This window comes from Leopardus geoffroyi, chromosome E3, assembly GCF_018350155.1.
Source record: "Leopardus geoffroyi isolate Oge1 chromosome E3, O.geoffroyi_Oge1_pat1.0, whole genome shotgun sequence".
In the NCBI taxonomy this organism is placed as follows: domain Eukaryota; kingdom Metazoa; phylum Chordata; class Mammalia; order Carnivora; family Felidae; genus Leopardus; species Leopardus geoffroyi.
In genome coordinates this window covers 22,067,009-22,088,614 of record NC_059340.1, presented here as the reverse complement: position 1 = coordinate 22,088,614, position 21,606 = coordinate 22,067,009, and the positions used below count along the sequence as shown (strand labels likewise).

General features: G+C 46.6%; 1 protein-coding gene and 1 long non-coding RNA gene across 10 annotated transcripts in view; one reads left to right on the top strand and one right to left on the bottom strand.

The window, feature by feature from the left end:
* ARHGAP17 (Rho GTPase activating protein 17) overlaps nt 1–21,606 on the bottom strand; it is a 141,762-nt gene that overhangs the window by 55,836 nt on the left and 64,320 nt on the right. Inside the window, exon 2 of one of the 9 annotated variants that reach the window (XM_045461592.1) lies at nt 12,507–12,624. The exons of 7 other annotated variants lie outside the window; for them this stretch is intronic. The gene's annotated coding sequence lies outside the window, so the exon portion shown is untranslated. Of the gene's footprint in view, nt 1–12,506; nt 13,957–21,606 lie in introns of those variants that run through there. One more of the 9 variants, XM_045461590.1, reaches the window with a different exon arrangement.
* On the top strand, nt 17,250–19,151 carry LOC123589477. The gene is made up of 3 exons (XR_006708361.1): nt 17,250–17,781; nt 18,750–18,844; nt 18,959–19,151. It is a non-coding gene; the product is annotated as an uncharacterized LOC123589477 (long non-coding RNA).

Below are 21,606 nucleotides of genomic sequence, written 5' to 3'. Positions count from 1 at the left end.
CTCTGGGCTGATGGCTCAGAGCCTGGAGCCTGTTTCCGATTCTGTGTCTCCCTCTCTCTCTGCCCTTCCCCCGTTCATGCTCTGTCTCTCTCTGTCCCAAAAATAAATGAACGTTGAAAAAAAAAAAAAATTAAAAAAAAAAAAAAAAAGAAAAAGAAACAAAGTATTTTCACAGCTTTCTCCCACTCATGCTTTCCAATTATCATTAACTATGTAGACCTTTCCAGAAAGCCGACCTGGCGGCCATCAATCGGCAGAGGAACATCCTGAGTTGCTCGAGCCTCAGTTGCCAGATCACGGTACTTTCCGAGGACTCCTCTGCAGTCCAAAGGGGCAGCACTGTTGCTGTATGTAATACCCAGAATGATGGCAATCGAGGTGCCATAGTGGGACTTCTGGTTCAAACAGTGATTTAAGTCGAGTCATTTGACACCCCTGCCCAATTCCCATTGAAACAAACAAGGAAACTTTTATTATTTTTGAGTGTTTATTTATTTATTTATTTATTTATTTATTTATTTATTTAGAGAGAGCATGCAAGCAGGGAAAGGGCAGACAGAGAGAGGGAGAGAAAGAATACCAAACAGGCTCCATGCCGACAGCACAGAGCCCGACGTGGGGCTCAGTCCCACAAACTGCAAGATTATGACCTGAGCCAAAATCCAGAGTCGGACGCCCAACTGACTGAGCCACCCAGGTGCCCTCGAACAAGGAAACTTTTAAAGGGACAAGAAAAAAGTCTTTTTCAGCCCCGAACATTGGGGGAGCTGGGGAGAAAGGCAGACCATCAATGAACCAGAATTGTAAAGCCTTTTAATAAGACATATTGCAGAATGGAAGGCTGCATCATCTTGCCTCTGAATGAATCTAATGCACGAGAAGGAAAAGCCGTTTGGCGGGCAAGTTGATAGGACCCCCGAGAAGGACCTTCAAACGCTGCTAAGCTCAGAGCAGCACCAGCTGCATGAGGCATGGTGGTGCACGCTTCCAGCCCACGCTTGGGCCATGGCATGTCAAGTAAAAGCCGGCATTGCCACAGAGGATTCCAACACCAGTTTTTGCCGCGGTGCCCTGCGTAACTCAGAGATGCCAATGGGAATGGCGCACTCATCAGTTTCTGCAGGAAATCAGAACTCTGACCTAACTCAGATACCTCCCTGGTGTGCAGGGGCAGGGCCTGGAGATGAGGTCGAGGCCCCAGCTTTCAGAGGAGGCCGCCTTTAAATTCCATGAACAAGTCCTGCAAGCGGCGGGCCAAAATCTGCCATCCCAGCCCTTGCTTGGCATACATGGTGCCAGGCATTGCTGAAGCGCCAAACATATGTAGTCATGCCAGTTAGGGAAGTGGAGCAGGGCCCCAGCTGACCAGCAGCTCAAGCAACCAGCCTCAGAAAGAACTCCGACAGTCAGCCTCGCAGACCGCCACAGCTTCACCCTAACTCCTATTCGCCAATAGCCTTGTCCCTCCTCTAGCAAAATGCCACCACGAGATTGTGTAACTTCCGCCTCATCTTCTCTGGCCAGAGCTCTGAAATCTCTGCCTTCTGTAAGTAGAAGTATACACAGAGAAAAGCCCTCAAGGCCTCTTAAAACACTCAAAATTCAAAAGAAGAGATTCAGAGCAAATAAGTCCTTTTACAAAATGGAATTTTTTAAAAAATGTAACAGAAGAGAAAAACTTAATTTCAAAACCCGAATGTGGGCCGTTAGCAGGTATGAGAAAGTTAGTAACAGCTCAATGGTGTAGGAAAACCAACTGTGTACATCTTTTCTCAGCAACTTGTTCAGTGACCTCACACTGGTCATTTGAAATGAAAACTCGAATACAACACAAAGAAATGCAAATAATACAAACCGGGGCTTTGTGTGTGTGTGTGGGGGGGGGGGGGGCTGTCAAACACTTATGAGTGAGCACAGCACTGCAACAGCCACAAAAATAATAAAGCAAATGTAAAAACAAAGCAAGTGTTAACTTTGGGAAAAACAAAAAGCCCATCAGAAAGAATCATACTGCATTACTATGCTTAGCTGCAAATAATTGATTGGATATAATAATGTAAATGCCAAACAGTAATATATCCAAAAATTGTACTCTAAGTGCATTGCAAGGATAAGGGAGCAGAAGCAAAGAGGGAAATCATACACTAAAGCGTGTGTGATCTCACACTAATCACACACATGAGCACTAAGCCCTCATTTTTCATGACAGGGGGCCAATAGGTAATAACTAAAACTTGATGACTTGAAGGATAGCTGTTTATATATTATCTATACATGTAGACATGAGTAAATGCCAAAATAAACAGAAATTTGAAAACAGCTTCCTCTGTTAGAGAATCTCAAGTGGGAGAGTGGGATTACTAGAGAGAAGATCCACTGTAATAAGCCTTTTACTATTATATTTGACTTTTTAGACTATATGCATACTTAGTTTCAAAGTTTAAAAAATAGTACGTTAGTTACATTTTTTAGTGACATGCTTGACATGGTTTCAAGTGAAGCATAACTCTAACTGAAAACAATGAGTCCAACTGCCAGTCTGCACAAAACTATATAAGAATACAAAAGTGTAAAAACTACAAAGTAAATCAATATATTTATTATCCTTTTTTTCATTTTACCAACTAGACCTTTTGCTTTCGATTTAGAGGTACTTCACCTAATAAGTTATCTGGAGACTGAAATATATGTGGAACATATTATATGAAAATGTTAACATACTGCTTAAAAATAAGTTTACACTATGTTTCCTGCCTTTATGGACACTATATTACAAAGGCCATATATTACATTGATAAAATTAATTTTAGAAAGAGATCCAATATCTCTTCTTAATCAGATTTATTTCTGGGCTTTCTAGTCTGTTCCATTTATGTATCTTTTTTATGCCAATACCATACTATTTTGATGACTACTGCTTTGTAATATACAGCTGACCCCTGAACTACATAGGAGTTAGGGGTGTTGACCCTGTGCAGTGAAAAATCGGCACGTAACTTTTAACTCCCTGAAAATTTAACTACTAGTAGCTACTGTTGACCAGAAGCATCACTGAGAACATAAATAGTTGGTTAACATGTACTATATGTTATGTGCATTATTTAATGTATTCTTACAATAAAGAAAGTTAGAAAATGTAATTATTTTTTAAATTTTTTTAATGTTTATTTACTTGAGAGAGAGACAGAGAGAGAGAGAGAGTATGTGCGTGTGTGTGTGCGCGCGCGCGCAGGTGAGGGACAGAGAGAGGGAGACAGAATCCAAACCAGGCTTCAGACTCTGAGCTGTTAGCACAGAGCCCAATGCAGGGCTCGAACTCATGAACTGTGAGACCATGACCTGAGTCGAAGTTGGACGCTTAACCCACTGAGCCAGCAGCCACCCCCAGAAAGAAAATGTTATTAAGCAAATTGTATGGAAGAGAAAATACATCTAAAGTTCTGCAATTCAAATTCCATGTGGATTTTACAATTATTTTTCTTTTTTTATGAAGAATGCCATTAGAATTTTGATAGGAACTGTACTGAAACTGTAGACAGCTTTGGGTAGTATGGAGGTTTTAATAACATTAAGTCGTCTAAACCATGAATACAGGCTATCTGGAAAGATTACTTTTCGTGACGAATCATGAATCTGGAATGTAACATACAAACTGGGGTGGCTCCTTCACACAAAGATACCCCCATTGGTCTATGCTATCCCCACCTTAATTTTAGGGAACCACCATGGTCCCTACCTCCCCCAATATGTGCTCCAAATGACTCGATCTTTCTCATCACTGTGTCTGGTCCAAGGCTCAGCCCTTTCTATGCTGAACTGTTTGGGAGTGTTCATCTTTACCAGAGAATTTGCCAGTAGAATTTTTACCCAGGGAAAGTCTAGCAATTACTCAGAATACTGGCCACGGTGCCCATTCAAAGAGTATATTAGCCACAGACACTTGGTTTTTACTGAGATGTGATTTTTTTTTTAAGTTTACTGATTTATTTTGAGAGAGACAGGGAGAGTGTGACTAGGGGAGGGGCAGAGAGAGAGGGAGAATCCCAAGCAGGCTCCTCGAGATCAGTGCACAGAATCTGACGCAGGGCTCAATCTCACAATCTGAACCGCGAGATCATGACCTGAGCCGAAATCAAGAGTTGGACACTCAACCGACTGAGCCACCCCGGCGCCCCTGAGATGTGATTTTTGATCAGATTTAAAAAATTCATGAATAAAGCAAAGAGGGAGAGCAATATGTTAAGCTTATCAAGGCACCTAGAGACAACGCAAGCCAACGATTAAAAAAAACACTTGCTAAATCAGATTGTTTTCAATCAGACATTTTGCTCCACAGACAGACCTAAACTTTTTGTATACGGGTCTTTTTTCTGCTTCGTCAGAGACTTCTTTGTGTCCAATGTTCTGTGCTTGAAAACACACTTGAATGTTTCCTGTCTGTAACTGGGAAAACAATACAAAGCAGGAAAGCACTTCCGGCTCACCATTTTACTCTGGGGTTTGTTTTTTCCTATGCAAGCCACTGTGCAATCTCACTAGTCATTCCAACAAGGCTTACTTACATAGGGCAGGATTTTTAAATTTATTACTTATTGGTAAAGCATTAACTTTTTCCCTTGTAATCCCCAAAACCTACAAGCGGCAGGGCTGTGCAGGCCTTGATGTCTTCCCCGGTTCCCTTGACTGGTTGTGGTAATGGCCAGCCTTTCAGTCGTGCCTAACGGGAGTCTCACTCTTACTGGGCCAGAAGAAAATGGAAACGCCCCCAACCTGAAGCAGTTCAACTTACCCGGAAAGACAGATGCTTACCCTAGGACACAGGGTCAAAGGAAAATCTCCAACTGGCGTGACAATTTCCAACTCTAATTGTGGACGGATTTCTGGAGAAGTTTCTGCCATCAGTACACTCAAATGCCCAACGCCACTGATGTGAAACACCACCTTGTTTCCCAGGATACAGACTACTGCACGTGGGCCGCGTCCACCTGCATAACGCACGTATTATGGGACCGTGGAAATAAATGCTCAAGTCCACACCTTCGATGCATGCTGTGATCTGCCAAGCACTGTGCGTGACTGACCTCTTCCCTGCGAGCCAGAGAGATCCACGGGGGCAGAGACCAAGTCTATCTCGGCCATCACTGCCCCTTCCCCGGAGCACCCGGCTTGCCATTGCCACCTGCCTGCCACACCATTGTGGGTGCTTCGTAAATACACACTGAATGCATTAATGAAAAAGCAAATGGCTGTCCCAACAATAGAGAATGGTTTGAAAAAAAGGTCTTTGTAGATTTCAACAGAGGTAGCAAGAAAAAAATTCAATAGCAGTAGGCAGAAAAGCAGACGTGTGCGTAGAATTGCCTTCCACAGTAAAATCCACAGCGACTAAAATTAAAACATGATAGTGCCTTCCAAAGCTAATTTTTTTTTTTTTTTAATGAAAGAAAAAAATACAGCAAGTAAACTACCCATATTACCAGGGGTCAGCAAACTATGGCCCACAGATCCAATCTAGCTCACTGCCTATTTTTGTATGGCAAGCTAATGGTTTTTACTTTAAAATGGCTGGGGGTGGGGGAAAGAAACTCAGAAGAGGAACATACGTATGATGCGCAAGAATGATACGAAATTCAAGTTTCGGTGTGCACAAATCAAGTGTGATTGGAGCACTGCCAGGCTGATACGTTTATACATCATCTATGGCTGCTTTCACATCACAACGGCAGGGTGGCGTTACTGCGACAGAGACCAGACGGCCTGTGGGGCTCAAAATATTTACTCTCTGGCTGCCTACCAACCAGGGTGCCAACCCGGCTGCACACCAGTGATCCTCACGGGGTGTGGTGCAAACCTCGCAAGGAGGCTTTCTGGAGTCACTTTGAGGACTGGTATGTGAAGCCGGTCTGGAGGCGTGTAGCCGGCCTTCTCCGAAGTCCCACCTCATGTTTGAGAAGCTGCTGCTAAAATGAACGGGGGTGGCTGACTGTGATGATACAGTCCAAATGTGAGGCACAGCCCGATGCTGGGGACATTGGTGACAGGCGGAAATCAGAAGTGATGTCTCTCCTCCCCCTACCCACCTCCACCCACTCCCCTCCCCAAAGTGCACTGAAATATTGTAACTATTGTTCTCTTCCCGATCCTTACCGATATACCTATGTCAGGACAAGTTCTAAATAAATACAACTGCCTGGGTCAGGCGTCGGCAAACTTTTTCCCGAAAGGCCAGATCGTAAATATTTCGGGCTTGCAGGCCACACCATTGCCGCTGCAACTACTCTGCTCTGCTGCTGAGACACAGAGGTTGTCACAGACAACATACAGACGAATGGACCTGGCCATGTTCCAATAACCGTGACTTCTGGCCGCTGAAATGTGAGTTCACATAACTTTCCTATGTCACAAAACATTCTCCTGATTTTTTCCCCAAACATTTAAAACTGCATAGTTTGCTGACCTCTGATCTGTGTACCGGTTCAGTGTGGTTTCCCAAGAAGCTTCGATCTTTTCTAATCACTCCCAATTCTTCTTACTTTGAAGGGGGATGTCTGCGCGTTCCCAACTTGCTCTTCTGAAGGCAAGCGGCGCCGCTAGCTTTTCGGGATTTCACCAGCTCTGAGCCACTCTCAGCCCGAGAGCAAAAGCTCACCTTTTACCACTCAGTCCCTCTCTCCCCAGGGATGGCAAACACACGGCCCGAGAGCCAACACTAACTTCAAACATCAGTGCCTTCCCACTGCCCCAAGGTTCTGGTGTTGACGGCTTTGGTTGACCAAGCCACACGAGAGTTCATAATTCTGTTGGTTTTTCACTTCAACCATCACACTTGGGTGTATCAAAAAAAAAAAAAAGGGGGGGGAGACATGGAGAGAATTTTTAATAAACTGATTTGAAATGCTGGTTACCTGCAAATATTTAAGTGCCTGTTTGAGAAAGAATATAAACTCTGACCAATCAATTGAGGCGTCTCAATACGGTCTACAGGGCAAAGACATACATGGTCACCGACTGCAATGAAATTTATGTTTGCAGGGAAATGACAGCGGCCAGATGCATTCTGCCGGGAACCAGATTTTGAGCAACGCTGTCCTCTCCTGGTACAAGCCTTTACAAAACCCACTTGAGCCTCTGTGCCCAGTCTGGACACACTCATCTGATTTCACAGTGAGCCAGGGAACTACTGGGTGAGTTTTTCCTGTTCTGTCTCATTAGATTAGCTGTCTTCTTAAATTTCTGGGCAGTGATCTGAAGTCTACCTAATTGGATTTTAAAAGTAAAGGAACCCTATGACACTTTATAAATGAAACAATTTGTTACACATTCCAAAAGTAGTTTTAAAAGACTTAAAAGAGGGTTTATAGACTTCTAAAGGGAAAGTATGGGAAAAGAAAAACAGAAGACCCCCCCCCCCCCCCGCATAACACTGAAAACAAAAAGGGTATTTTTCAGAGGGAAAATGATCAAAGTATTTTGGTAATAGGATGGGTGAAATATACCTAATACCTATTTGTATATACCTAATACATATACCTACGTACACATTTGCCTTCATATTTATAGCTTTTCTAAGATTAATACCGTTTATTTTTTACCTTAAACAACGATAACAAAACCCTGATGGCTCTTAACTGAATCTCTATATTATTATTTGAATTCCAGTCAATAAGATGAAAGGTTATATTCTCAGATAAACGGAATTGGGTTTTATTGTCTTCCTACGCACGTAAGCTTATCCCACAGCTTTTTGTTTGGTCACTTGGCCTTTTTCCCCTCTGGCACACGAAATGGAATCTATTTGCTGTCCCTGCTGTAACCATGTGCTCCACCAACAATTTCTGCTCGTGGCAAAGTCGGAAGGAAGCTCGCTGCCGGGGACACTGTGCAAGTCCCTGCAGTGGTCTCCCCAGGGGAGTCATTTAGATAGTAAACCTGCTTGGGCCTGAGGCAGCTGAGTTTGAGATTTCAAAATGTACGGAAGCAGGCAGAAATATGTGAGACATATTTTGTAAAGGATCTCAATGCGGACAAAGCATGTGGAGGTAAATCCTATGGGGGGGGGGGGGTTCTGGGATGGGGGATTCAGTTTACTGCCACAGCCGGGCAAGAAGTCAGGCGGAGGCGAAAGGCCATACACAAGAAAATGTAAAGCAGGAGTGCCAAAGGCAAGGCCACACAAATTCAGGGCTCGGCTCTGACTCAGTGCCGTGGCCGCCGGCAGGGAGGCACTCCGCATCTTAAGACAGGTTGTGCAAGCTCTTTTCCAAATGTTTCTCCCTAAGTCAGCACATTTGGACTTTGAAAAGCACGTTCCCATAAAAAGCGGGTTATAAATGATCACTGAACTCTCAGTCCAGGACCCGCTGGGCTTACGGCTTATCTGAAGTGCTCATTACGCTTACAGCTTATCTAAAAGGCAGCCCTTGTAGGCGCCTATTGATTTCTCTGAGCCACTGTGAATCTAGGCAACAGTAGTAAAAAAAAAAAAAAAGAAAAATCCAAGAGGTAACAGCGATTCTCAACCAAAGCTACACATTATAATCCTGGGGGCTTTAAAAATACTACAGGTGATTCCATTTTTTTTTTTTTTAATATTTATTTTTGAGAGACAGAGAGACAGAAGACGAGCAGGGGAGGGGCAGAGAGAGAGGGAGACACAGGATCCGAAGCAGGCTCCAGGCTCCGATCTGTCAGCACACAGCCCGACGCAGGGCTCGGTCTCACTAACGGTGAGAGTGTGACCCGAGCCAAAGTTGGAGTTTAACTGACTGAGCCACCCAGCCACCCCCAGATGATTCCATTTGTATGAAATGGCCAGAAAAAGCAAATCTACAGAGGCAGAAAGCAGATTAGTGTTAACTGAGGGCAGGGGTGGAACTGAGCACTGACTCTAAAATGGCCTAAGGGATCTCATCGGGGTGAGAGAACTTTTGTAAAATCAGACTGTGGTGACGGTCACACGATGTTGTCGGTTTGCTAAGAAATCACTGAGTTTTGGGGGCGCCTGGGTGGCTCAGTCAGTTAAGCGTCTGACTGTGTTCGGCTCAGGTCATGATCTCGCAGTTCGTGAGCTCAAGCCCCACATCAGGCTCCATGTCGACAGCTCAGAGCCTGGAGCCTGCTTCGGATTCTGTGTCTTCCTCTCTCTCTGTTCCTCCCCTGCTTGCACGCTGTCTGTCTGTGTGTCTCTCTCTCTCTCAAAAATAAACATAAACATTAAAAAAGGAAAAGAAAGAAAGAAATCACCGAGTGTTGCACTTAAAACGTGCGAATTCTATGACATCCCAAGGTGGTTTCAGAAAGATTAATACCCGGACCCCAAGCCGGAATGACTGAATGGAACCTCTAGGGGGTAGGGCCGGGCATTCTGTTGTAAAGCTTCCCCGGCCATTCCAAAGTACAGCGAGGGTTAAGAACCCCCGAGGGAGGAGGGTCAGAGGACCGAAGCTGGCAGGTGGCGCGGTAACCACCAGGGCACGACAGAAAGAGGGTCCAGCAGTAAATGGCTGGCAGTAGCAAAAACAGAGGTGCTCCCATAGAACGGGCTGTGGCCGCACCCTTGCTGGGTCAGTACTGCCTGGAACATGGTCTGATGTGTGTGACTCACAACCGAGCTCACGCTCCTGAGTGATAAGGCTGAGTGATAAGAACCCGAGGGCTGGAGGCCTCTTAAGGTTCACCGCAGGCAAAGAAGGAGACGGAATGCGGTACGAGCTGAGTCAGGGCTCTGGGGTCAGACATCTGACTTGGGAGTCCCAGTGCTGTTGCTTGGTCGCTGCAAATATGAGTGCCCATACCTTCCACAGTCAAATGGGAATGATGGTAATGATAATGCCACCACCACAGTGATCGTTTAGCGACGCCATTCATCTCCTTCAGCTCATTAATGTGGTCCCGGGTGAGGGTTCACGGAGCGTCAGCTGTCCGGAGCAGTACGACAGATGACCGCCACCTTCAGATAACTCCCAAGCTAAGTCTTATCTGTGGAAGGCTTCTGCAGTGACCAAGCGTTCTAGCTTCTCCCAGAAGTTACGGCCGAGTGCAGGCCACACAAAGATAAAACCACAACAGAAGCGGGCAGCCCGTTCAACTACAACAAAGAGTTGGTTGTGGTCACACTGCGTGGGCTGGTGGCCCCCAAAGAGAATCACAGGCACGTAACGCACAGAAACTCAGAGACCTAGTACGTGGTGAGTTAGCAAAAACCCTTCATCAAAGGATCAACGTCTCAGTCCTCTGTGCCTGACGCCGCTGGGAATGAGGCTATAAAAATGCCAGCCCTGGTGGTTCTCAGGTGTGCCTTCCCAGAGGGCCAAAGAACTCTCTGGACAGAAACCATCTTTGGATGACCTTGCTATGAGATGTGTAGATCTTCATTCATTCAGCCGGTATTCGTGGAGCCCTCTCTAAATGTCAAGAACTGAAGAGGCTAGAAGGAGAGAAATGAGCCGCAGTCCCCACCCTTGGGAGCTAAAAGGAAAGACAGAAATGTAAAGAACCAACTTTGTTCCGAGTTTCTGGGAGCAGAGAGAGAAGCAGAATGGATTGTGTGGCCAGGAAAGGCTTTACAGGGAAGCAGCCTAAGCAGACCCCAACAGTATGGGAGAGGGAAATGCGCAAAAGGTCCTATACTAGGGCACAGAAGAAGAGGAGAGGGGGGCCTGGCTGAAAAGAACCAAGAACCAGGAACTAAGGGGCAACAGGGAGCCATTGATGGTTTCTCTGTCCCGGAGTGGCATCAGATTTGAGTTTCAGAATGAAAATTCTGACACTGGAGGACAGGCCAAAGGTAGGAGAGCATTTGAGAGCCTCTGCAGTTATTCAGGGAGTGAACAAGAACACAGGCAGGAAGCCCTCCCAGTCCGATCTGGGCCGATGCCATGCTGCTATTTTAAAAGAAATGGTAGGACTGACTCACTGACTATAAACCATCAACTTGAAAAATGCTTTAAAAAGTTCAAGAAAAACCTATAAAATGTGGAGGTCTCTCTGATCAGGAAATAAATCAGAATAGAAGCTAGAATTCACGGACCATAACTCAGGTAACCAACCAGCTTTCCAATACTAGATTAAGGTTGCATTCGTACATTCCTCTCTGTTATGAAAGCACTTTTGCATAATTATTTCATTTTATTCTCTTACACGTACCCTTAGGGGGCAATTTTTATCCCTATCTCACGGGTGTGGAAACTGGGGTAGCCACCGTTAAATAAATGACATGGGAACCGAAGCCTTTGGACCCTCAGGAAGAGCAGTTTTAAGGTCCCTGACCAAAGCGGACTCTCTCCTCATTTGTTTTCACGCCAGATTCTGGTCCCAGCTCCACCACAAACTAACCTTAGGCTCTAAAAATACAACTTGTGACATTCCTGTACCTCACTTTATTTACGTTTGCATCAACCATCTCATGCAACTTTTAAGAGATTGCAACAAAACAGAATATTTGTGAGAAAAGAGAATATCTGAAACCTTCAAAGCTGTGCTTTGCAAATGTACGGTCGTATCTCTATAAACAACAATAAATGCTACATATTTTTCAAGGCACGCAAGGCAGAGAATTTGGAATAACTGTGGATCCTCTAAGTGTCTAGGAGGAGAACACATTGCAGATGTAGCCCAGAAAGTTCCATGATCAGCGTGGTGCAGAAAATGAAGGGAAAAAATGTTCACCTGGAAAACTGGGGTGAGGCTCTTTTGCTGGATGACGGCGAGATTCTGGGTGGACAACACCATAAATCTTCACTTGCCCTTTTTTAAAGGTCAAAGAAAAGAGTGTTCCAACACCGTGGCTTGATGGAGGGAAGGACGCTATTGATGACTCAAAACAGAACGTGAATTTTTTTTTTTACCCTTAAAAAGAGGCTTTTCCCCCAAAGGATATTCAGAATGATGAAATGGTCCCTGAGTGGAACAGTACGGCCCATCGCTGCATTCGACCCCACAGGGTGTCATGCATACTTTGCCACTAACCTTTTCACTCAGTTAGTCACTGAGCAAATATGTGTTGGAGTCCCTTCCATGAGCCATCGCGAGTAAGAGTCACGGCCCCTGCGCTGACTGGGCGCAAGGGCTGTCAAGGAAAGTAAGCGATTATGCTCCAGCGCAGTGAGTGAGGCACAGGGCCTCCGAGGGGAGAGGGCTGTCGTCACCACCATCACAGCTAACTAACGTTTACTGAGCTCATACTACGTGCTTGGCACTGGTCCGGGTGCTTCGTAAGACTTAATCCCCTTGACATTGGCGGTAACATCCAGGGGGTAAGTATCGTTACCTCCACTTTAGGTAGGAGGAAACGGAGGCACTGAAAAGTGATGTGACCTGCTCCAGGTTTCACGGGAGGGCGCTGAGTCTGGGCAATTTTGCTCCCGAGATCCCGTTCTTTGCCTCTGTGTTCCGAGTGCTTTGCACATGTGGACTCACTGAATCCTCAAGATAACTAAGCCATCGATGCTATCACCATACCCATTCTGGAGATGAGAAACCTAGACGCAGAGATGATGATAACTTACCAAAGGTTAGAAGTGATGGGAGAGCATCTGATGCAGGCCTGAGAGAGCAGGAAGGTTTTCTGAAACTGGTGATGGCTCTTGAGACCTACTCCGTGAGCTGGATTTAGAAGCTTGGGTGCTGAGGAAGGGTATGTGAAGGCAGTGAGGACGGAGGTGGGAAAGAGAGCGCGGGAAGAACACACGCAAGGCGATAACAGGGGTGGGAGAACCCCGGGCCCCGGAACCCCTCTTAAGGCTTGGGTGTGTGGGGCCTGCTGGAGTCTGAGGGGGAGCGGGAGGTCATGGCCGCCCACCACGGAAGGAGGGCAAGGGACAGGTGACGACACCCCCGACCCTGGGACCACCCGAGGCTCAGACAGGCAGAGCCTGCTGAAGAGCGGTGGGAACGACCGAGAGGAGGAGTGGTCCCTGCCGGCCTCTGCAACTCAAAATGAGTATCGGGCACTGGTCCACTACCGTAGGGAGGGCACGAGAGCTGAGGAGAGTTCTAGCTCTCCTGAGGCAGGCACACAGGTCCTACTACGTTTGGGGGTAAGGCAGGACAACTGAGATAAACAAGAGCTGCCAAAGGAGACATTTTCATCCGACCCTCAAATAAGCGGAAGCCTGTGGCGAACTGAATGCGCCCAGAGCCACAGCAAAGCCCAGACTCCTGCAACAACAGACTAGCAGAGCTGAGTGCCTGCACAAACAGCCTGACACAAGAGGTGTGGCACTCTCAGCGTCTACATGTGGCTAGCATCCTGTCAAAACTCACCACAGGAGAAAAATAGAAACTATGCATTATCAGGACACACAGTCAATGGAACTAGATCCAAAGACGGCCAGGATGTTGGAATTATTTTGCAGGAACTTAATTACAGTAAGTACCTTAGAGCATCTAGTGAAAAAGGTGGACCGAATGAATGAGTAGATGAGGGGTTTCATCAGAGGTTTGGAAGTTGAAAGAAATTATCCAAACGAGGGGCACCCGGGTGTCTCAAGCCAGTTAAGTGTCTGACTTTGGCTCAGGTCATGATCTCACAGTTTGTGGGTTTGAGCCCCGCATCGGGCTCTGTGCTGACAGCTCGGAGCCTGAAGCCCGCTTTGGATTCTGTGTTTCCCTCTGTCTCTCTGTCTCTGTCTCTGTCTCTCTCTCTGCCGCTTCCCCGCTCATGCTCTCTCGAAAATAAATAAAAACATGAAAAAAATTTTTAAAAATGATCCACATGAAAATACAGAAAGGAAGAAAATTGGAACAATATCCAAGAACAGTGGGGCAGAGAACTACTGAATACCCAGTGGCTGGGAAGTATCCAAATTTAATGAACAATACCAATCCACTTATTCAGAACTCCAAGAACTCCAAGCAGGATAAACACAGAGAACAACACACCTAAAAGGATCAAGGTTGAAGTGTTGAGAAAGAGAAAGAGAAAATCTTGAAGGCAGACAGAAAAAAAAAAAAAAAAAAAAGAGGCACTTAACTTGCAGAGGAGCGACATGGAATGACGGCTGACTCATCATCAGAAACACTAGGACCAAGTGACAATAGAGTGGCATTTTAAAGTGCTAAAGGAAGAAAAAACGAACAAACCAGTCAACCTGCAATTGCACACCAAATGCCAATATTTCAAAGATGAAGACAAAACTAGTAATATTTTTGTAAGTAATCTCTACACCCGATGTGGGGCTCGAACTCAGGACCCAAAGATCAAGAGTCACGTGCTCTACCAACTGAGCCAGCCAGGCAACCCTAAAATAATGATATTTATCAAAGAGACAAAGGTTAAAGAGATCTCATCTCCTGAAGACCTCACCACGGCACGGTCGTGCGGAGGGGAGGGAGAGGGAGGTGGAGAAGGAAAGAATTTAGGCATCTGACATCTATACTGGACCAGTCTGGGTGGGGATAGCTCTTAGGGAAGGATGATGCCAGCACTGACTCGTCATGGCTGTCTGCAGTCCCGGTCAAAGGAGGGCTGTGAGACTGCACCCAGGCACCCTGGGAAAGAGAACCAGACAGACTGACAGTGACAATAGAGAGATGTACCAAACCGTCCAACTACGGATGTTTTTTTTCCCCCAGGCTAAATGTTATTCTTGATGTCACGCCTTAAGCTTCACTGTGCGGGCACATCAGGCACAAGAAGTGTTTGTTAGAGATTTATCTACTTTCTAGTAAAGTATTAGGATAGTTTAGCATAAAGAGAAGACTGCCAACTTTCAGCTTGCAGCTTTTAACTTCTTAGGTCTCTGACATCTTGGGAGATTAAGGAAAAGTTCTGGTTGCAAGTCGGCTTGGCAATTTACAGTTAACTATTTCCCAGCCTTGACACTTTTGACATTTTGGTCTAAATAATTCCTTCCTGTGGGCTGTCCAGAACACTGTAGAATGTTAACAGCATCCCTGGCCCTTACACGCTTAAAAGCCAGTGGCAACATGTCCCCCTCTCCCCAGCAGGGACAAGCAAAACCATCTGGAGACACTGCCAGATCAGGGGGTGAGAAGGACGGCAAAACTGCTTCCAGTTAAGAACCATTGGGATAAAAAAAAAAAAAAAAATCTTTAGGGCTGCCAGGAAGGCTAAAAGACAGCAGTCTTTTCGTGTGATCGTCAACGTGACTTAGTCACATTAATAGGACGGGAGGCTTGCAGGAAGAGGAGGGACACTCCTCTGACTGTGTAATGGCCTGTTTTATGAATGCTATTCCTGACGATGTACTTTTGGGGGAGTCCTATATCCTGAGAAATGAAAGAACACAGAAACTTGCTTCACTGCTTTTCCAAAGACCGTTTCTTTGCTTAGTGTCCTAAGACTTTTTATGAACTGGTGACGGATTTTTTAATTGCCAAGAACTCTGTACCTTTTTACAGTAGCTTGCTTTTTTTTTTTTTTAATGGATGTACTAGCCTTTCTGAGGATTTTCTTACATCCTATTGTCCTGCCTTGGACAATGAGCGAACAAATAAAACAGCCCCAGGGCTGCTTCTTAATCAGTCATCTGGTACTTTTCCTGAATGGCTTTTAGTACCATCTTTTCTAATTCCCAGATTTTTTTTTTTTTTAAATACCTAACATTTCAGTGGACTGTAATGAGAGAGAAGAAATACACACGTGTTCACCCGGTCACCTGAAACGAAAATGTCTCCCATAATATCTCAAGTTCACGAGAGAATTTTCCTACCCTGGATAATTTCAGGAACCTACTGGTGGAGACAAGCTGTTGTGCTATAACAATTACTATGGTAGTTGTATTCCTAAGGATTTATGAGAAATCCCAAATTATACGGTCAACGCCTACAAAGGCAGGAGGGAAAAACAGAATGAAGCATGTTCAACTGGCACAGGAAATTCAATGGCATTACTGGGCAAAGCGTTCCATTCCATCTGGCTATCACTTGAACAGGCGCGGGTCTTTTCTCATCACACTCTTAGTAGCATGAACATCTCACACAAGTATACCTCCTTTGCCACCCACAACCCAGAAGAACAGAAAAATACTCATGAAAGTGTGAGTTCAGAAGGTGCTGGCCCCTTGTGGGCGGGTGAGGTGGCTAAGACTGACGGCCCAGAGCACATCTGCTGCGGGTCAAAGCCCCGTCCACCACCTAAGAGCCATGTAAGTATGAGCGGGTTACTTAATGTCTCTGTGCCCCGGTTTCCTCGACCGAAAAGTGGAGATATTAAGAATTTCCAACTTCCAGAACTGAGCGGATTAAAAGAGATGATATACGCAACGAGCTAATTCCTAGAAAGCTCAAAATGTGGTTTTTGTTGTTATGACGTAAGTGGCTGAGAGTGTAGACTCTGCAGACAGACTTGCTGGTTCTGTGACCTGGGACAACTCAACTGAAGCTCTCGGGGCCTCTGTTTTCTCACCTGTAAAAGGGGATAATACGGCACTGATTTTGGTATTAAATGAGTCAACACAAGACTAGCACTTGGGAAAAGGCCTGGCAGATGGTAAGCACCCAAACACACGTAAGCTAGCAGTGTTACAATTATTGTCTTTGGAAGGATCTTTCTGGCAACAGTGTGGAAGGTGCGTGGAGGGCTGAGGAGGGAAGACACACCGGTGCGCAGAGAAACTGAGGACTTGAGAATGAAGAGACCGGAGGGAGAATGGGAGATCCAAGTGAGAATAAGGAGCCACCCCCCCCCCCCCCGCCCAAAAGCAGCAGATAAGGAGGGGAGGCGACAGAGAGCTATTACAAAGATACAACACGCAGGACTTCGTGACGTGGCGTGGATGGAGAGGGAGAAGGAATCCCCCAGAATGACCACCATGTTTCCACGCTGAGTGACCGGCTAGACAGCGAGGCGCTTCAACTCCAGAGAAAGTCTGGGAGCCTCTGAGGTTGGGGTCAACACGGTCAGCTCCGGAAATGCCGGATTTAAGGGGTCGATTGAGCGTGCAGTGGAGACGTCCAGTGTGTTTCCTGCTATGAGGTTCCGAAGCACAGCAGAGGCGTCCGGAAAGGGAACTCAGAGCGTGTTAGCGGGAGCAGCAAAAAACACTGCTTTGGGGGAGTTTGCTCGGAACGCAGATCTGGGGAGAAGACGAAGGCTAAGCACAGAAGCCTTAGGGGCAACGCAGCGCAAGAGCAGCCCAAGAGCAGAGAGCAGCAGGGAGGCCGGGGAAGAAGCCCAAGAAGCCGGGAGTGTGGGCCACCAGAGCAAGGATGAAGGACCAGCCGACAATGCAGAGTGTGGCAGGGAGGGCAGGAAGGTGTGAGGGCGGTGGCTCCCGGGAGCCAAGACGCAGGGCGCCGAGCGCAGACAGAGAAGCAAAGCCACGTGAAGAGAGACGCGAGCTGTCGCAAACCTGAACATCGCGAGTGGCAGAAAAGAGCCAGTGGAGGGAGGGAAGCTGGAAATGCAGAGTGGCCAGAGGAAGGCCGCGGAGGGCGGAGGGAAGCCCCCGGGGAGGGGGAGAGCGGTGTGCGTGTGGGAGGTAATGACCTTGAGGGCAGGGAAGGTGGCGGCAGCAGGTCTCCTCTGGGAACTGGGAGGCCGGTCATCAGGCCCAGGAGAGTGGGTGTGTCTGCAGAAGGGGTGGAGTAGGTTTGAGGGAAGTAAAAGTCTGGCAAGAAGGCTTAGGAAAACGGGACGGGAAACTGCGCCAAGGGCTGGAAGGCAGTCTTTAAAGCCCAGCTGAGCTTGGAGGCCGTGACAGTTGGGCCGGCCTGACCCTCCACATGAGACGATCTTTCTGGACCACGCCCTGCATCCCAGGTACAGGCGCGAAGAAGCCCCAGATGAACGAGCCTGGCTGTGGCTCTGCACAACAGGTGAAGGAAAGAGGCCGGCTGGACAGACGGCTGGAAGGGATGTGAAAGACACCCTCTGTCACTGACTGAGGTCAGAGAAGGAAAGGGACCCAGCAAAGCACAGAGGGGGACTGTTCAGGAAAGGAATCCAAAGAGACAAGAGACTGGAGGATGAGGTGGACGATTTGGGTTCCAATTTTAGAAACGGTTCTTAAAACGCCAAGGCAGATTTCTTTCTGGAAAGGAACGCCAGTTTATATTCCCACCTGTGTATGGCTGTGTGACGGCCTTCGTCAGTTCTCCCAAGACATCAACATATCATCATTTTGAGCTGTGCCAGTTTAGTAAGTGAAAAATGCAGTCTCAGAGCTTTGGGTTTCTTCGGTTAGTTATAATTTTGAAATGAGTCTTACGTACTTACTGGTCATCTGTATTTCATCTGTGAGCATTCTGTTCATGGCATTTGCTCACTATAGTGTGCTTTTTTGGGAGAGAGAGAGAGAGAGAAAGAGAGAGACAGGTTAGTGTAGGAGAGGGGCAGAGGGAAGGAGATAGAGAGCAGGAAGGAGGGAGGGACAGAGGGAGGGAGGGAGGGAGGAAGAGAGAGAGAGAGAGAGAGAGAGAGAGAGAGAGAGAGAGAGAGAAAATCTTAAGCAGGTTCCATGCTCAGTGTGGGGCCCAACATGGGACTTGATCCCATGACCTTGGGATCATGACCTGAGCTGAAATCAACAGTCAGACGCTCGACCAGCTGAGCCACCCGGGTGCCCCTGTCGTGCACTTCTTTCAACTGATCGATAACACAGCTTTATACATTAAAGATCTTAATGCTCCGTTGTGGCTGCTCCTGTTTCCACCTAGTCAGTGGGCCATAATTTTAATTATGAGATAGGCAGACAGAAGTTTAATTCTTGTGTGGTTAAGTTTATAATGGTGGTTTTATTTGCGTGGTTATCTTTTATTGTTCATTCTCTGTCCTTTTATGCCAGAGCGTGAAGAACTTTCCATCTTTTCCTCCATTCTGTGGTTCTGGGTTTTCACTTGAAACTCTTCATCCATTTGGAATCGACTTTGGCCCCTAATGGTGAGGTACAATCTAACCCGCCTACTTTTTCCAGTGCTAACCTGTTGTTTCATACCATTTCCTCCCTGTCTTCTGACGCCTCCTTACCTCATGCCGCCTTCTTAAATCTCCCAGGGCCGGTTCCCAGGTGGTAGCAGGAGCCCCGTCTCACCAGCGTGGGAGCGCAGCCGGGAGGCTCAGGCGGCCAAGGTCAGACAGAGAGCTGGGGGACCACACGGCCTCAAGTCCAGTTACTCTTTACTAGACTCCAGCTGCCCCACAGGAGTCTTCGTTTTCTTAAGCCCTCACCTAAAAGCTTTGAAAACATTATGGAGGGGCGCCTGGGTGGCTCAGTTGGTTAAGCGTCCGACTTCAGCTCAGGTCACAATCTCACGGTCTGGGAGTTCGAGCCCCGCGTCAGACTCTGGGTGATGGCTCAGAGCCTGGAGCCTGCTTTCGGTTCTGTGTCTCCCTCTCTCTGCCCCTCCCCCATTCATGCTCTGTCTCTCTCTGCCCCAAAAATAAAAATAAACGTTAAAAAAAAAAAAAATTAGGGGCGCCTGGGTGGCGCAGTCGGTTAAGCGTCCGACTTCAGCCAGGTCACGATCTCGCGGTCCGTGAGTTCGAGCCCCGCGTCAGGCTCTGGGCTGATGGCTCAGAGCCTGGAGCCTGTTTCCGATTCTGTGTCTCCCTCTCTCTCTGCCCCTCCCCCGTTCATGCTCTGTCTCTCTCTGTCCCAAAAATAAATAAACATTGAAAAAAAAAAATTTTTTTTTAAATAAAAAAAAAAAAGAAATTCAAAGAAGTCACAAAAATGATCAGCTATGACTAATTTAGCACATCTTTATTTAGTACATAAAGATATAGACAGACATGAACATCACTCACGTTTGCCAACTGAACTAATTAGGCACTCTTCCAACGACAACAAAGCCCTCAGGAAGCACAGAAAACCTTTGTGTGTAGAAAGAGACGTGCCAGGCTCATGTGAAAGGACATCAATCCTCCCCAAAGTTTAGTTCACAGATATGCCAAGCCATCAATGCCTGGGATTTACTTATTTTTGGGTTCTCAGGACCCACCCCATAGCAGGGACCCACTAAATATATGGATTAATGTGCTCTCGACCAATCACAATCATAGAATTTTTCTAGGAACTAGAAACGATACCAAAATTCACTTCTACACAGAAATGGGAGACAGCAACTGAAAAAGGAAAGCCAAAGGAGCCCAGCTCTGCCAGAGTGAGAACACATTACACATCCACAGTTATTATTAGTACAGCGTGGTGTCGGTGTGCACAAACACACCCACCCGAAGCCACGTGTCAATGAAAACAAAGTCAACACAAAGTCGAAGCAGGTGTGAGAATTACATGTTTCAAAAAAGACAAGCATTTGAAACGAATGGAAAAGCGAATAATCACTGCGTCACCTATTTCAGTAAATAACATCCAGACACAACCCGAATGACGCCAACCCCTCCCTTCTTCGCCCCTAAAGCCATGGTGCTAAATAGTTTCTCACGTCAGTCCCATGCCATTGTCCTGCTCTGGGGGCCATCACCTCTCCCTTAGGCTGCTGCGATCGCTTCCTGACTCGTCTTTCACTCGTGTCCCTTCCCCTTCCTCCACAGTCCTGGCTCACCTGCCACCACAGGACACCTCCTCCATCACCAGCTTGGCTTCCTCAACCTTCTGCACATATGGGCTCCCCCAATTCTACTGCAGTGGTCCTCAAACCCCGATCCCCCAAAACTGGCCCGGAAGCTTTTCGAACAATGGTCCTCCACCTATGAGCACAAAGGCCGATCCACACTGCCCGTCTCTAGAAGTTGACATCCACGGTCACAGGTGTTCGTGTGTTTTAGTCCTGCCATCTTGGGGTTGTCTGAGGAACGTTACACATCCTAGCGTGTCCAAGAAGGTAAAAGCCGTGAGAATAGTGAAAAGGTTCTAAGGGGAGATGAACAAGCATGATGCAAATTAAGGAAACGATAAGCTTCACCGTGAGAAATGATGCCTCCACAGATTTTCCCATACAAATATGGGACACATTCATTTCAACCTTAGCAGAAAAAATTAAAAATTGTCTATTTTGGGGAAAGACGGCTGTCAGTTTTTATTAAGCAAAGAAAATAAGGGTACACTGGTTTTAAACCTTGTTTATTAATGTTGATTTATTTTGAGAGAAAGAGAAAGAGAGAGAGAGAGAGAGAGAGAGAGAGAGAGAGAATCCTAAGCAGGCTTCAAGCTATCAGCGCAGAGCCTGACACGGGACGGGGCTCGAACCCATGAACTGTGGGATCATGACCTGAGCCGAAATCAAGAGCTGGTTACTTAACTATGAGCCACTTAAGTCCCCTGATTTTAGAGCTTCAAAGCTTTTAAGAACCAACTTACTCTATCTATTGGATGGAAATGCATCCAGAGGCTTGTGAATTTAAACACCACAATTGCTCTGGACTTAAGAACATATGGACCTACAAACAGCCATTAGTTCACTACCTCATTGGAAAATAAGAGCTGGACACACTTTTTCCACTGCTAGCAATCCGATAGTGCTGCCTTTTTCCAATTTATAGTAAACAAACAAGCAAACAAACAAAACATGAAGTTAAAGGACAAAATGGTCAGTGGGTTAGGTTTCCCCCGAGAATTTTTCTTCTCCCTGGGAATTCTCTACCACCCATCACCCCTACCTTCCTGTTCTCAAGATTATTCAAGTGTCACATGTCAGAGAAGGCTTCACGGACCCCTGGGCACGTCTCAGCGACCCCATGCC